General features: G+C 40.2%; 1 protein-coding gene across 7 annotated transcripts in view; it reads left to right on the top strand.

Annotated features, from left to right (window-relative positions):
• TSHZ3 (teashirt zinc finger homeobox 3) overlaps positions 1 to 14,989 on the top strand; it is a 67,772-nt gene that overhangs the window by 19,453 nt on the left and 33,330 nt on the right. The window lies entirely within an intron of this gene.

Genomic DNA, 14,989 nt, shown 5'->3' on the forward strand with positions numbered 1-14,989 from the left:
CTGGCTGTGTTTTTTAGCTAACAATACCATGTGTTTGCATTAGGCTACAATTAAAAACTTCTTTTATAGACACTGCAAACATTTTATATAGTTGATTTACTGAAGGTTGATAAAAGGAAATGAAACAGTTAAATTTTGTGTTAAAATGGGTGTGATTTGTTGTAAGAACTGGAGGATACACTTTGTGTGAAGTAGTTGCTTACTTTGCTGAAGTAGAAATGTCTTTGTGTGTTGGATGTTTGTGTCACACCCGACATAATGGAGTTCTCATCCAGGAGTGAGTCTTCTCAGTAGCAGCACTGGAAACATGTAAAAATATTAATGCTGTGGATTCCCCCAGATTGTGCTGCTTACATCCAGCAGAGATGTCCCTGTGTGATTTTTTTTTTTGTGTAAAAACTGTGTGTAATAATTATTGAAATCTCTCAGATCACTGGGAGTGTGTTCTACTTTCCAGACAAGATTCCCCACAAAAAAAAGCTTTAAAAAGGCAATTTCTCAAGCTAAGGAATTTGCATTGCCGTGACAGGGATCCTGCTTGCATTCAGGGGGGGAAGGAGGTGTTCTGTCCTTCCTTGGGTCCACACGAGTGCTGTGTACAGCATCAGCTGATGACGTGGGTCAGCCCATGGAGGGTGGACATGGACGCACATGGTGTGCTCTGCAGAGCTTCAGTTCCTGTCCTGAGCCTGCCTCCCTGTCGCTGTGGGACATAAACCTGGAGGGAAGCTCTGAGGAGGGGCTGCCCAGCCCTTCCCAGGTGCGCCTCTGTGGCCGTGCCCTTCCCGGCACACGCACAGGGACATCCCAGTGCTTGCCAGGCAGTGCCTTCCAGGGTCCTGCTGCAGGGGGATCGCAGCCTGGCCTGCCCTTCTTGGGGCTTGTTGTATTTCCAGGTTCTCCACAGACTGACCTGGTTATTTACAGCTTGAAGCAAAGGTTTGGAGCAGTTGGTACTGCTGCGGGCTGTCCTTCGGAGTAAGCCACGGATGCTTCCAGCGCTTGTTCTTGTTCAGACCCAGTCCAAAGCCCACTGAAATCAAATATCATTCTTTTACTGACTCTATTGGCTTTCACTGAGATCTGTAGTGCCAGTTTAAGGAAGAGAATTTCATCTGTGTTACCTGATAATTTCTGTTGTGCTTCTGCTCGTTGTTGATGTAGGGTAGGCCCTGACGGGTTCTTGTAGAAGGTTCTTAGCTGAGTTCTCAACTTGTCAAGTAACCTTTTTTGTGTTAAGGAATCTGTAAGGATTTGGGAGTAGATGCTAAGCAGTTGTTTTTCTTAAAAGGAATGTAAGTACTACTGATGTCTCAATCAACAATGGAGATTTTTGTTTGATGGCATTCAATTAGGTGGAGTATTTTAATCTGTTTTGAAATAATTATACAATTACTAATGGGATGCCAAGAAACTTTTGTTAATATTCAGAACAGTATTAAGTTATAAATAGACAATGTTATCAGTCAAGTGTCTGTATCAATAGGTAACAGCATTGTACAAATTTGTCTGTTGATTCTATTCTAAAAACACACTCTTTATCCTTACTCTTTTAGTGCAAAATTACATCTTGTTATGGATAATATGTCATGTCTCCCTAAAAATGTGATCTTGATTTTCATCCCATGATGATACTTTACTCAATAAATCAAAATCTTCCTCAACAGTTAGCAACCAACTTATTTAACGGTTATGCCTGAAATGTTGATACAGGGAATTTAGCAGTTAACAGTGTTTATACATTCCAGAAGCATTAACAGGTTGGGTTATACTGGAATCCAGTAAATATCCGTGAAACACGTGGGAGAGCGATGCGCTCTGCGGGCTCGGAGCGCTCGCCTGCCAGACACCTCGTGAAATACCAAGAGCAATAATAAAGTTTGTAATGATGATATTGTCAGGAGCACACGTTGCCTGCTATCACCGACAGGGAGGGAGCAGAGCCTATCGCCCGCTGTTTAGACTGCGGCAGGAGAACACTACAGATGTTCTTATCTTCTGCAGATAGTTTTGTCCTGAATCAGTGGGTTTTACACATTCTTGTGTACAAAAAAAAAACGCTCTTCACCCTCAGAGTAGCTCTGAAGAAAATAAAAGGAGGATAGTGTTTGTCTCTGTCAAGGTTGTTTCCCATTTCTGCAGTCAAAGTTCAGCAAAATATCCCTACCAAATCTCTAATTTTCCCAGTAGCTTTCTGCCTTCGGTTGCTGCTTTTCCTTTATTGCAGTCTAAAATGGACATTCTGCTAAAATGAGTAGAAAATGCCATTTGCTAGCTACAGTCTGCATGCTCACAGGCAGTCATATGCTGGCTGCCTTGTACCTGATCTGTTTAGCAGCTGCGGGGTGGATAACCCCAAAGCAAGCCAGGACTTCTAAAGCTACAACTGGTTTTTGGTCTCTGTGCATATAGATGACATTTTCTCAAAATATGCCTTCAACAGAGTTTTTTACTTCTGTTCCCTGTGACAAAACATGGCAAAGAAAGAAAGAACATAAATTCTAACTACAGTCTTGAAATTTGAAGTTGCATTTTAGCCACACTACACTTGGTATTATCTTTATTGTCTTTTGGTGCTCGCATCTATGTAAATTACATTAAAAGTAAGATGAAAGCGTTCATGAAATATCGGTGACATCAGTGGAAAAAAGATGAACAAGCTATTATGAGAGATGAAAAATACAAAAGATATCTTTAATTTGACAATGAACTGAAACCCACCAACTTTATAACATGAGAATATTTTTAAGAAATATTCCCTTAAAGCTTTGCTGTGGCCATGCCCTCAATGGCATCTCCAGTCTGTCAGCAACTCCATTGTAAAATCCTTTTATGAGGATGCAGCTTTATATTGTTACCTAAACTTCTGTTATTGGAATGTTGAATTAACTTGCTTTGCCTGAAAGCAGGCACACTTTTTAAAAGAGCTACTTGTTTAAACAATTTACGTTAACAAATTGTCATAAATGCATTCTTTGATATTCAGGTTCTCCTGTTTTCTGAGGCCTACTTATTAAAAACTATTTCACAAAACCTGCCTTCAGTCAAAAGTGTCTGGTAAATGCTGGTATTTTGAAGCTTAAATATATCTTCATATCCTACTTAGTAATATATATATTTATCATATTATTATGTGTGTCTTTCATGGATGCTAAACTTGAAACCACAGAGATGAATTCAGACATCAAAACTAGGAATACTTGGTTTTAAGAAACCTAACTTTTTATACATTTACATGCATTTTTTTCTTGGGAAAAAATATTGCAGTGAGAGATTACATTCTTGAAATTAGATTAATTCATAATCTGTCAGTCTATGCACCAAAATAGTGATTTTTCAACGTAAATTTTATGAAGTGTGAGAGAGTATTGGTACTCAGTGAAATACATAGTTCCCTTATAGTAGTCTTTTAAATGTTTTTGTTCTCATTCATATTCATGCCTTGAAAACATGTCTTTGAGGGCTTTCTTACACACACTGCATATGCAGAATATACAGTTTTTAGCCCAGTGTAGCTTCGTGTTCGTGTCTGTTCATTGCCAGCCAAAGGAGGCTGGGGTCTTAGGAAACAACAACATAATTTTTTGCTTTCTTTTTTCCTGAGGCAGAATGAAACTAGGCAGAGAAATTTAGTAAAATTTGGGATCTAACAGGGTTGTATTTATCGCTCAGTACTGAAGGGATTGTCAGGAGGAGGGAATCCCCGTCTGTATCCAGGCGGCTGTACCAGAACATTTGAGCATTCTAGTGCCAAAGGAGCCTGAATCCCAGTCAGGCTGGCTCTCTGTGGAACTGGCAACTACAGAGCTTGCCAGGAGAAACAACCCTTGGAATATCTGCTTTACTTTTTGTTTGTTTGTTTTGTGATTATTTTTTTTTTATAGTAAGTGCTATGATTTTGAACTTTCCTATTTTGACAGTGCTTTGGTGGTATGTCCAGTTCTGTGTTTAAAAAAAAATTAGTTTTATAAACAATGCTGAGAAGTAGGAATTCCTGAATTTTCTCTAAAGGGAAATCAGAGTTTTGTATATCTTAGTTTTCAACCCATAATACAGGGGCTAATGGGAGATAGAGAATAAATCTTGCTTCACAAGAAAAATCTGAGAATTAATGCTTACAATGTACAGCTTTGTAATGAGACTGATATGTAGGTGACACTTTTGAGGTGGAATTTCTAATTCAGTTTTTGTTTTGCTGTATGTGTTTAGCCTTTGCTGTGGTCTGGCAGTTTGTTCTTTATCTTCAGTCATTCAATCTAAGAGAAAGGCAGTTAAAAAAAAATAAACTTGTATTTTTAAGCTGTTGAAGGAAGGAGTCTCTTTTTTAAGTTTTACAATTCAAAAACTGAAGTGGAAGTTAAACAGCTGCAAAGAAAAAAGAATCATCTTAATAGTCAAGTTATTCTAAATTGAAAAGGAAAGAAAACAAACAATCAAAAATCCTTATCAAGTTCTTTGGGAAACAGAAAAGGAGGAAAAAGTCTAAGGAAAGCCAAGCTGGCTAATGTTACAGTTGTCACAATTACTCATATCCTATGCTAAAGCTTGAGGAAGCTAGGTAAAAATGAGCCAAAACTGGCCTTGGACCTCGTGCCTATGGCTTCTGCTCATGTCAGTGTTTGCATCTGAGTCTCACTTTCAAATCTAGCCCAACTCTGAACAAAAAGGTATTTTAAATCATGTATTTCTAAAATAAAAGATGAAGTCGGGTTCTGCATACTGTGTAAATACAGAAATGGAATTTTTTTTTCAGATGTAGGCAGAAAATTGCAAGGAATATTTTTATTAATTATAGATGGTTTTAAATTATGTCATATTGTTCTGCTTGATTTTTAGACAATTTCATGAAAATACTTTTCCTGAAATTGTTTCAAATTATACTTCTTAGTATACTCAATTAAATGTATATTTTTGCAGACAAATAGTATGATCCTGATTTCTCAGTTACCTCACTGACTGCATTGAGAGTGGATATGATTGCTGGACTGGGTCTGCTTCTCTGAAAATTGTACTTCAAGGACAGCATGCTCATATATTCCCTCTACTTTATGTACACATATAAAAGGAGCATAGTTTATCTGTAGATTGTTCAATCTGTCTATTTTTACAGAGAAACATGGTGTATATACTTGAGTGCAATGTTTTGTAGCAGTGCCTTTATTAGGTACCTGTGTAATTTACTAAGAAGTGAACCCCGTAATTTGCCATTGTCCTGAAAGTAATCTTAATATTCCAGCTTGTCAAGCACTTTGGATACTTGGCATTTCAGTAATTGCTGCATCATGGGCAAGATTTTACTTCTTCTCACAAACACCCTGCAATTATGCCTCTTGAAGTCCAAGTCAGTTGAGAAACAGTCCAAAAAAAAAAATTAGCCAAACTTTTTTAGACTCCTAAGTATCTCTGATATCAATTAACCCTAGGGTTTGTATGTAAAAAGAGATATTAAGTAATTTTATATCATATATTATTTACAGCATTTTTTTTCTCCTAAATCTTAACACAGTTGTGTGCATAGGCATTTGACAATAATCCCATTAAAATGGTTGAAAACATTCCTAAAAAGAGATGTAGAAAACTGTTGGTATCTGTAAAATATACAACAGTGTGGTTTAGCAGAGAAGTTTTGTCATATTTGGTTGAGCTGATTCCAACACCCATGTGTGGTTTTTGATTAGGCACACAAGTGCCCATTCTGTATATACTCAGTTTCTGGTTTTCACATTCTTTTTCCCTCAGCCCTCTGCTCTGATTATGTACTGGAGGGCAGTCTTTGTTCCATTGATTTCTGTCTGTCTACCAAAGGATGAAGTTTGCTCATCTCGCACACACGTCTGTCAGTGCTGCACCAAGGGTCAATCCCACGAGAGGCAAATTGAAGAAATGAAAACAAATAAGTTATAAAATAAAATGACAATAATGTGCAGTAGCATAAAGATTGCTCTGGGCTGCTTTTGAGAAAGACAGCTAATGACTGGCCCCGCTGGATGGAGCGGGAAGGGTGCGGGAGGAGAGGGTGGGAGGGAGCTGGGGCAGCCATGGGAGGGAGGACAGAGCTGCCCCTGCCTCGCACCTCCTGGTGCTGGGCAGGGCTCAGAGCAGGCACAATTCTGTGTCTTTGCAGTGGGGAACTGCTCGTGAAAATCAGATTATCTGGGGATCTGTGAGCCAGGGTGTCAGAACCGGGCCCAGGAGCATTGCGGAGTTCCGCTGTGTTCCATGTCACTGCAGGCATTAATCTTTTAAATTCCTCAGGAAAAAACAAAAATAACAAACTAACAAAAACCAATCCACAACTGCAGAATATTTCAAAATTCACTCTTTTCTTTTTAAGCAAAGTTTTATTTTTCACATAAATGATCCATGCATTAGAATGTCCATAAACAAGCACACATGTGAAAATGTGTTTACGTGGACAACTGGTAATGTCTGTGTGTGTTTAACATCTACGAATCCTGGCCTAATGCAGTTGAAGCATTCAAGTCTCTTTTAAGATTGTAATTGAAGTAACATGATATAAATGTAAACTTTAGCTTAGAGCACACAGAGCATACAAGACAGTTTGACACCTTCATTTCAGCAGTAAGAAATTACCATTGTCTCTTGTTTCTTGCTTCTAGCTTATATGACCAAGCCAAAAAGTAATTACACAATTAGGGTTGACATACTGGTTCCTGTAATATTTCTTGCTGTAGTTTTTTGGTGGCTTATTTCTACTTCAGAATTTCCAGTCCTTTGTAATTCATACCAAGATGTCCATTTTCATTGCAACAAATTTACTCATGAAGATTGCAAGTCTTGCATAATTTAATGATGAAAAGGCAGCTTTTCATTTTCTCCAAATGTAGTTATTTGTAGATTAAAGATAAACATTTGTGGAGTTAATATGGTTTTTGTAAGAATTTTTGTCACCGACTTGAACACTGAATTGTTATGTAAAGGAATGGAAAAGTGTGTAAATAATTACAGGATTATGCATTTTTGAAAAGAAGGATGTACAGTGATGTGCAACTGCTGATCAGGAAGGGAAGCGGTCTCCATAGGTCAGGTAACCCTTGGTTTGCTGTGTTCTGCAGGTACAGAATGGGAGTCATTGGTGTTTTTGCAGTTCTTGAAGGCACTCAGTAGTACCAGTCAGTGTCTCTGCAGGCCAGGGGAGCCCTTGTTCCCTCTCCAGGTATTCAAGAGCAGGTCAGATGCAGTGCAGCCCTACCACCCACCCAGGCCTTGGCTCAATTTGTTTCCCAGTCTGTTCCTTATTTCTGTGGTGTGTAATGCAGTTTCCGAGTCCTGTAATTCTGTACCTTAGGACTTGCCCTCTCCAGGAACATTCTGGGACAGCTGTGCATTATCGCCTGCTTAATTATGTAGTTCTGCTTGGGACTTGTCCAGGATGATGTAAAAGCAGTGCTATATGGTATTGTTCTCTGTTCTCTGGGGTTTTTTGATTTAACAAAACCCCTCATGCTAATTCTGTGCTTTTTGACCATTGCTGTGCTGTACCTCAATCCTCAGAACAGAATGATGATGGGATGAAGATCCCGGATGAGTTTATAGGTGCAGAGTGAGGCATCTGCTGCAGATTCGAGTTTTCCGTGGCTCCTGCAGCTCAACTGGCTGTTCAGATCCCTGGTTGTGAGGTTTCCTTGCTTTTGATCCAGCCACAGGAGCTTCATCTCATCCTGGAGCCGAGTTTGTCATTATATAAAATACAATGGAGGGCTGGGAAGGAAGTATAGTGAGTTAGCTGACGACAAGCCAAGTGGAGGGGGGTTGCCAAGTATTAATCATTTGTATAAAGCTGCATCCACTCTTCAGCCAAATGAATCTGTTCTGCCTTGGTTTCTCACAGTGACAGCATCAAGATATTAGTAGTTTGCTCAGAGTTGTCTTTTTACATGCTCTTTAAATTCTTTCTATTGCTTTGTGTGTCGAGTGCTCTTAGAAAGGGACCTTGTACATCCTTGAATTTCCCTGTACGAGTTTCCCAGTTAGGGCAGATTATATACTTAAAGGTACAAAATAGACGTTCTACTCTTTAAAATTAATTTTTTCTCTCCCAGTCCTCCTCTCTGAGATGTCACTGGGTTGCAGTTTCTTCTCTGCAAATGAGGGCTGGAGACTTTGAGCAGCATTGTTACAGGGGACGTTTCTACAAGCAAAGGCAAAAGGAAAAGGATGCTTCTTGAAATGGACTACTGCTGTTTCAGCCAGTTATTCTTTTAAGTAGAAAATGAGAGTACACATAGAGGCTATTAAATCATTAATTACAGCATGAACTTCTTTCTCTAAACACAGACAAAACATGGTTAAGGGGTAGCAGAAAGAAATAACTTTCCCTTATTTTGAAACTAAGTGCAGGATGTGAGGTATCAAGCAGGAACCATGCACAAAGTTGTATTTTTTTTTCTGATGGAGTTTATACCAGCATTTTCCTTAATTATTCTTGATGTTTTGCCCATTATACCATTAGCTTCTTCGGAGGACAAAGATAAGTTGCCAGTATCCACAAGAGCGAAGTGTGAAAGCATTTAATTATTGATATCTTAGTAACCAAGGTTCCAAAATGACGTTGTCAAAATCCATAATGATCAGACAGAAAATGTATCAGCTTCTTGTTGAAAAACACGTCTCAGACTGTGTGGGTTCAGAACATGCACAACCCCAAGAAAATAAACCACCAGTTTCCTGCATTCCCACTATGTAACAGCTTTCCCCAGTATTTTCTGCGCTTGAAAATTCTTATTGGTAATGTTCTCCTCATTCTTCATTTTAATTTTAGCCTTTCCTTGATTGTTAATCTCATACATACGTTTCACTAAATGAACTCCCGTGTTCTCGCTGGGCGGATCTGTAAATCAGTTAAACGGTCAAGCAGAGCCTCACGTTATAATGGTCTGTGTTCTCCATCTCCTTAAAATACAGGTTTCATTAACAGAACAGAGCTGTTTAATACATATTTTCTTTGTATCTTGAATTAAGGATTTCTTTTCTCCCTCCTGCTGAAGGCTGTGGGAAGGGTACACAACTCATTCCTTGCACAGAATTTCTGGCTGCCACCTTCTGGCGCAGGGGCTGGAGGGGCTGGGGGGAGGCAGGGCAGCATCCAGGAGGAGCTGGCAGGGTCTGTCAGGGTTTTGTGGGTGTCTGTCCTGCTGCTGCCCTGCTCCTGGCCCCATGCCCTCCTGCCTGGGCAAGGGCAAAGGATGGAAGGCGTGCAGGAGAGGGCAGCTCGTGGTGGCTCTGCCAGCGCTGTGTCCCATGGATTCGCCCTGGCAGGCTGTGGTGTCACCCCTGCAGGAGAGCTTTGTGTGTGAGCCTTTGGCAGGCCAGGGCAGTGTCACAAGCCCTGTGTGATCTCAGCCATGCCCTGTGTTTCCAGAGCTGGGGTCACACAGGTTCCAGCGGGCAGTTCCATGGGGCGCTGCTCCTCGTCCCCCTCCTGTGTCAGGGCTGGGCTGTACCTGCTGCTGGGCACCTGAGAGCTGAGACCGCAGGGAACGAGTCAGTTTGTAAACAAATAAACCAAAAAACTTACCTGGATATATATTGAAATAATTAAAAGTTACTTGAGTGTATATTTAGTCTACAGCCAAATTAAAAAAATAAAATAAAACTCCCTTGCTGAAGTGCTATTTACCACTAATATATTTAATTAAAAGATACTTCTGTGTTCCATTTTTCACTCTCTCACAGGTGCCAGAGCTTTCATGTTTATTAATAGCATTAGATCAAATAATGCAGATGTTTGATTTCAGACACTGGGATATGTTGCAGGTTAATCTTTCTAGAAGGATACACTAACACTATTTTGGTTTCCTTTGTGCCATGAAGTGTTTTATGAACTACTTTCAAAATAGGGATACTAGTGTAAGAAAAATTACATTTCAAATCTGCTTTTGCTTTGAAGGTTTTTTTTTTTCTAATTCTGTTTCCAGCAATGGATCTTAATGTGTAAGATATCCCTATAAAATTCTTATATTACAGGGTGTGCATTTCACAAAGCTATTTAGGATTCTTTGCTTTTATGTAGCAGAGGTTTTACTTTCTTTATTCAGTGATTATGTCTCAGAGCTTAAAAAGCTTAAACGTGGGTATTTAATTTGTGGTGCAGTGCTCTTTCTGAACTTGCTGCTGTTACAGGTACAGGGGGATGCTTATAAAATCAGAGGTCACTGCTGCAATAGTCATGTGCAGATACTGAAAATGCATGTAAGAGGTCTTTTTATACAGCAAGCAGTGCAGTAGGTAACTGGATTTTTTTTTTAAATTTTTTTTGCTTTTGGCAAATAATGTTCAGGAACTATGATTTAGTTAATTAATCTTTAAAAAAAACCAAACCAACAGGTAATTGATAATGCCCATGTAATGTCTATGAACATCTCATCAGCATTTGTCTTAACAAGCCCTGTTGGAAAAATGCTCTCAAAAAAATAAAGAGTACTTTGCTTTCTTTCCTACTAGAATGTCAGAATCAGCTCATTTATCTGGTATCATTTTTTGAATACTCCCAGAGGTTTGCTTTCTTCATGGTCTCCTAGATGAATAGCACAATGTACTTTTCACCAAAAGCCACCATGGCCCTTGTTTGTTAAACTTCATCCCTTTTCCCTACCTCTCCAGTTCTCTTTGAACCTGTAGTGTCTGGAAGAGTTGTAATTGATGCCGTATGGGCAGTGCTTTGTGATAAAGGAATGGGCTGGTCACAGGATCCAGCAGCACTTATCATTTCTGCATTATTCCTCGTGTTTCCTTTGATGTCCACTACCTTGATAGAGTGCAGGGGTATTAAAACAACTCTTTATGTCTGAGCCCAGCATTACTCTTTATGTTTATTGTAGTGGTAACCAGAGGCCCTGCTCAGAAGCTTTGTACTAAATACAGGACATGGGCCTTGTCTTGAAGAGGTCACAGCATAATTTAGTCCACATTAGTTAATTTTCTCTAAATATTGCCTTTTTTCCTTACTCACCAAAAATGAAAACAGTTTATATAACATCACATTGTGAGGTGAGGTAGAATATTTTGACAGTGCCCATTGCCTCAGCAAAACTTGCTGCAGGGTTTTCGTGCCACGTTCAGCAGTTCATTACCTGGCTGTAAAACTCTGGACTGAATGCTGGTAGAAGACAGTTTGAAAATCCTTTGTTAACTGCTGTCATTTTTTAGCCAATTCTGAAGGATTTTCCTGTTCAAATACTGAAATTTTAATTTCTTTAAGACCCGGCCATTTGACCTACGCAAGTCTTTGAAAATCTCAGCTTCAAGGGAAAATGGTAGTATTTAAAATTATAGAAATAAAGGTGAGGTTTATCTGGTTTAGATGAATGACTGTGTTCATGCAGCTTATAAAAAAGGACCTTAATTTTTATAAACCATCATGTTCCAGTTTTTGCTGTGCAAATTGAGTAAAGTATGGGAAATAATTTTATTTTTAGCAAAAAAGCTTATCTTGTATGGCGGTACAAAACCACTAATCGCTGCTGTTCTCCTGGATTTGGGTGGCATAATTTTCTTCCTAGTAGCCAGTACAATGCTGTGTTTTGGATTTTAGGGTGAGAATAAGGAGGGTAACACACTGATGCTTTAGATGTGGCTGAGTGCTGCTCACACAAAGTCAAGAGCCTCTCAGCGTCCCATGCTTGGCCAGTCAGGAGTGGCACGAGAAGCTGTGAGGGACCATGGCCAGGACAGCTGACCCAAGCTGGCCACAGGGATATTCCATGCCACAGAGCATCAGGCTCAGTGTGTAAACTGGGGGAGTTGGGCAGGAGCCACTGAGTGTTGCTTGGGTACAGGCTGGGTTGATTTTGGGTTTATTTTTTTCTTTTTTCGTTGACTCCCTTTCCATTGCAGCATTATTATTATTACTACTACTATTATTATGATTATTATTACTATTATTATTGTTGTTGCTGTTGTTTCAGTTGTTTAACTGTTCCTAACTCAGGGGTTTTACCTTTTTTCTGAGTCTCCTCCCATCCCACCCGGGGCATGAGCAAGTGGCTCGTGGTCCTTGGTGCCAGCTGGGGTCGAAGCTCGAGGTGTCAGGGCCCATCCTGGGGTAGCTCTGGGTGGCTGGAGGCTCCTTGCTCGTGGCCAGGGGGGCCATGGTGGGACCTCACAGCTGTCCCTGCTCTCTCCACACTCTCAGCTCGTGATCAACCTGAGCTGCAGCCCTTGGAAGGCAGGTGGAGTGAAACAGGCTGGAATCAGAGTGTTTGTGTTGAGAGCTGAAATCCATGTGATGATGGATTTATCAGTGGTGTTAGCATCACAGAAAACCTGGAAAAGTTCAAGTGTTTGAGTTAGTAAGGACCAACATTTCTGACAACAAACACGGGAGGACACGCAGACTTATTGTCACCTTTGTCACACGTTCCTTTTGACAGGAGGAGACCACCTGCAGCACTTGCAGATTATGCACACTGTATATTGATTTTGTTTTGCCTAGGTACTTTCAATACGTCAACAATAACTGCACTTGTGTATCTTATTGCTACAGATGATTACAAAGAATTTCTTAAGCATTAATTAATTATAACATCCCAATGTGAAAGCCAGATTCTGCATTACTGTGCAATTCCATTAAAATCAGCAGAACTGCTTTTAAACCTACAGGCAACTTGACCCAAAGGTGTATAGTGGAGCTTATTGGTTATTGCAGTAATTACAGAGAGAGAAGGTGAAAGGGATGAAATGGGTTGGCTGAAGTCACACAGCAAATCAGAGCTTGGAATAAACTTCAAAACTCTCATCACAGATTTTTTTACTGCTGCCTCAAAAGCTCAGATCTCTGGTAGGGTTTTCTTAAGATTTTTGACTATAGTAATGTAATGTAAAAACTATTATTTTTTTATTCAAGTTTTTCACCATTCATGGGGCAAACCCTTCAGGCTTTCTGTGGAGGACACATAAGAAGTGTCACAGCTAAACTCCATCTCCTTTCTGCAGTTAAAGCTTCCTTGAGTCAGTTTCAGAAAAGAAAAAAGGGCTCTTGATAATAAAATGGTACAATGTATATTTATGTTCACGCTTTTAAAAAATACAGCTATGTATAAAAAATTATTTCACCTTCATTCTTTGTAAGAATTACCACTTGAGTACCTGGGTGTCTCAAGGAGTCTTTGAGACAAAGTTTGCTGAATACCTAATGTACAGTGGTGACTTTAGTTGAAGAACTTTTACTAAATAAGTCTTAAATAAGTTAATTTTCAATGAACCTAATACTAAATGGAGTATTTGTCAGCAGGAAAAAAAACCAGCTGTCTGTTTGCAATGTGCCTGTTGCTCCTGTGGTCAGGACCCTTAAAGAATGCTGCAAACTGAGGCAAGAGGAGAGGACCTTTCAGCATCAAAAGGCAGACTTTTTACAATATCAATTAAGAAAATATTGGTTCTCCCACAGTGAACCTAAAGGTGAATTATAGCCAGGTAGCAAATGGAAAATTGTGCAGTCCCCGGGTGTCCTTAACAATTTTATTACAGAATTCAGAGCGATGTCTAAGTTAAAACAAGTCGTCCATTTCTCCGTGACTTCTCAGGAACATTTTTTTTCCTTTGACTTCAGCTTAGTATTTCCAAGCAGACCAATTTTGCTATTCATACAGTTTGAGTAGAGGGAGCAAAGGAGGGGCTAAAAATAGATCTTATAATGGAACATGTGTATGTTCTTAACCATGGTGAGACACTTATCTGTCCATTATGTTGTTGACTAACGTTAACTTCTGTGCTGGCTTTGTAATGTATTGCATTAAGCTAAATGAAGCTATTGTGGGATGTATCAAGACACAGTCACGTAGGTTTGCCTGGCCATTTGCTCTTGTTAGTGTTGTATGTGATGGACTTTAATAGCTGTGAAGAGCTCATGGAGATACTCAGATCAACAGTGTGTGGGTTTGTGCCTCCTCCTGGAGTCCTTCTGTGCTCCTGACTTGTCCCAGCCCCATGGGAAGTGCACCAGGCTAGCAGAAACACCTCCTGAATAGCTGTGCTCATAACAGGTCCCTGAGGCATAAATTCACCTTTCTGGTCAGTAGGGTGGGCTTGGGGACTGGTATGGACATGGTGCATGGAGAGAGCACTCCTGTGTGTTCTCCCCCAAGCTGTCCCCTGTCACAGGGAGTGCTGGGGACACGCCACAGGACAGGGTGGTGTCACCTGCCCCCAGTGCAGCCCCAGCCCTGGGGACACCCGGCCCTTCAGGGGCCTGGGCTGTGCCCTGGGCTCTGTGAGCAGGGAGATGAAAGGCATGGCTTGCCTTAACAACTTCTGTTATGTGTGCATATATGTGTAAAAATCTGTAAACAAGTATTTACATGAATGCTCGGCTGGCTCCAGGCAGCGCTTGCAGAGAGAGGTGATATCAATACTCTGTTGTCTTAAAACTCCTTCCACTTGTATTCAAATCAAAGTAACAGCCAGTGGCTCTTACTGTTTTACCATAAGTAGCCATAATATCCTGGACCATGCTTTGCAAAAGTCCTTAAACACAGTTTTAGGAAATGCAGGCTGCGGGAAGAGACAGACACATGCCTAGGCTGCAGCAGAGTTCTGCTTTTTGTGTAAATGCTGAATTCTTCTTTCTGAAATTTCATTCTGTTTTGCAAACAAGGCTGTTATGTATGTTACAGTTAGGGATGTCTTTTATTCATAAAGCTGTGGCTCATATGTGCAGTTTTCTGCTCTGCAGCATGTCCACAAAATCTCTCCCTCTTCCTCTCCCCTTTATCAAGGTGCAGTAGGAAAGGCTGATACCTCTTTTCTATCAAGGTAGATCGTGATTCAACTGAGATAAGCGAGGAAATTTGATATTCAGAGATCAAACTGCCTTTCTTCCTTGTGGCACAGTGTATGTGCAGAGTGAGTGACCCTCTGCCCCTCCAGATGAACTCACATGTTGTGCAGTGTGATATGTGCTGTGATGCTGCTCATCCAAAAACTTCAGTGTTATAGTTTGCATTTCTTCTTTGGTTTTAAGTTTCCTCCA

This window comes from Agelaius phoeniceus, chromosome 12 (assembly GCF_051311805.1).
Source record: "Agelaius phoeniceus isolate bAgePho1 chromosome 12, bAgePho1.hap1, whole genome shotgun sequence".
Lineage (NCBI taxonomy): Eukaryota > Metazoa > Chordata > Aves > Passeriformes > Icteridae > Agelaius > Agelaius phoeniceus.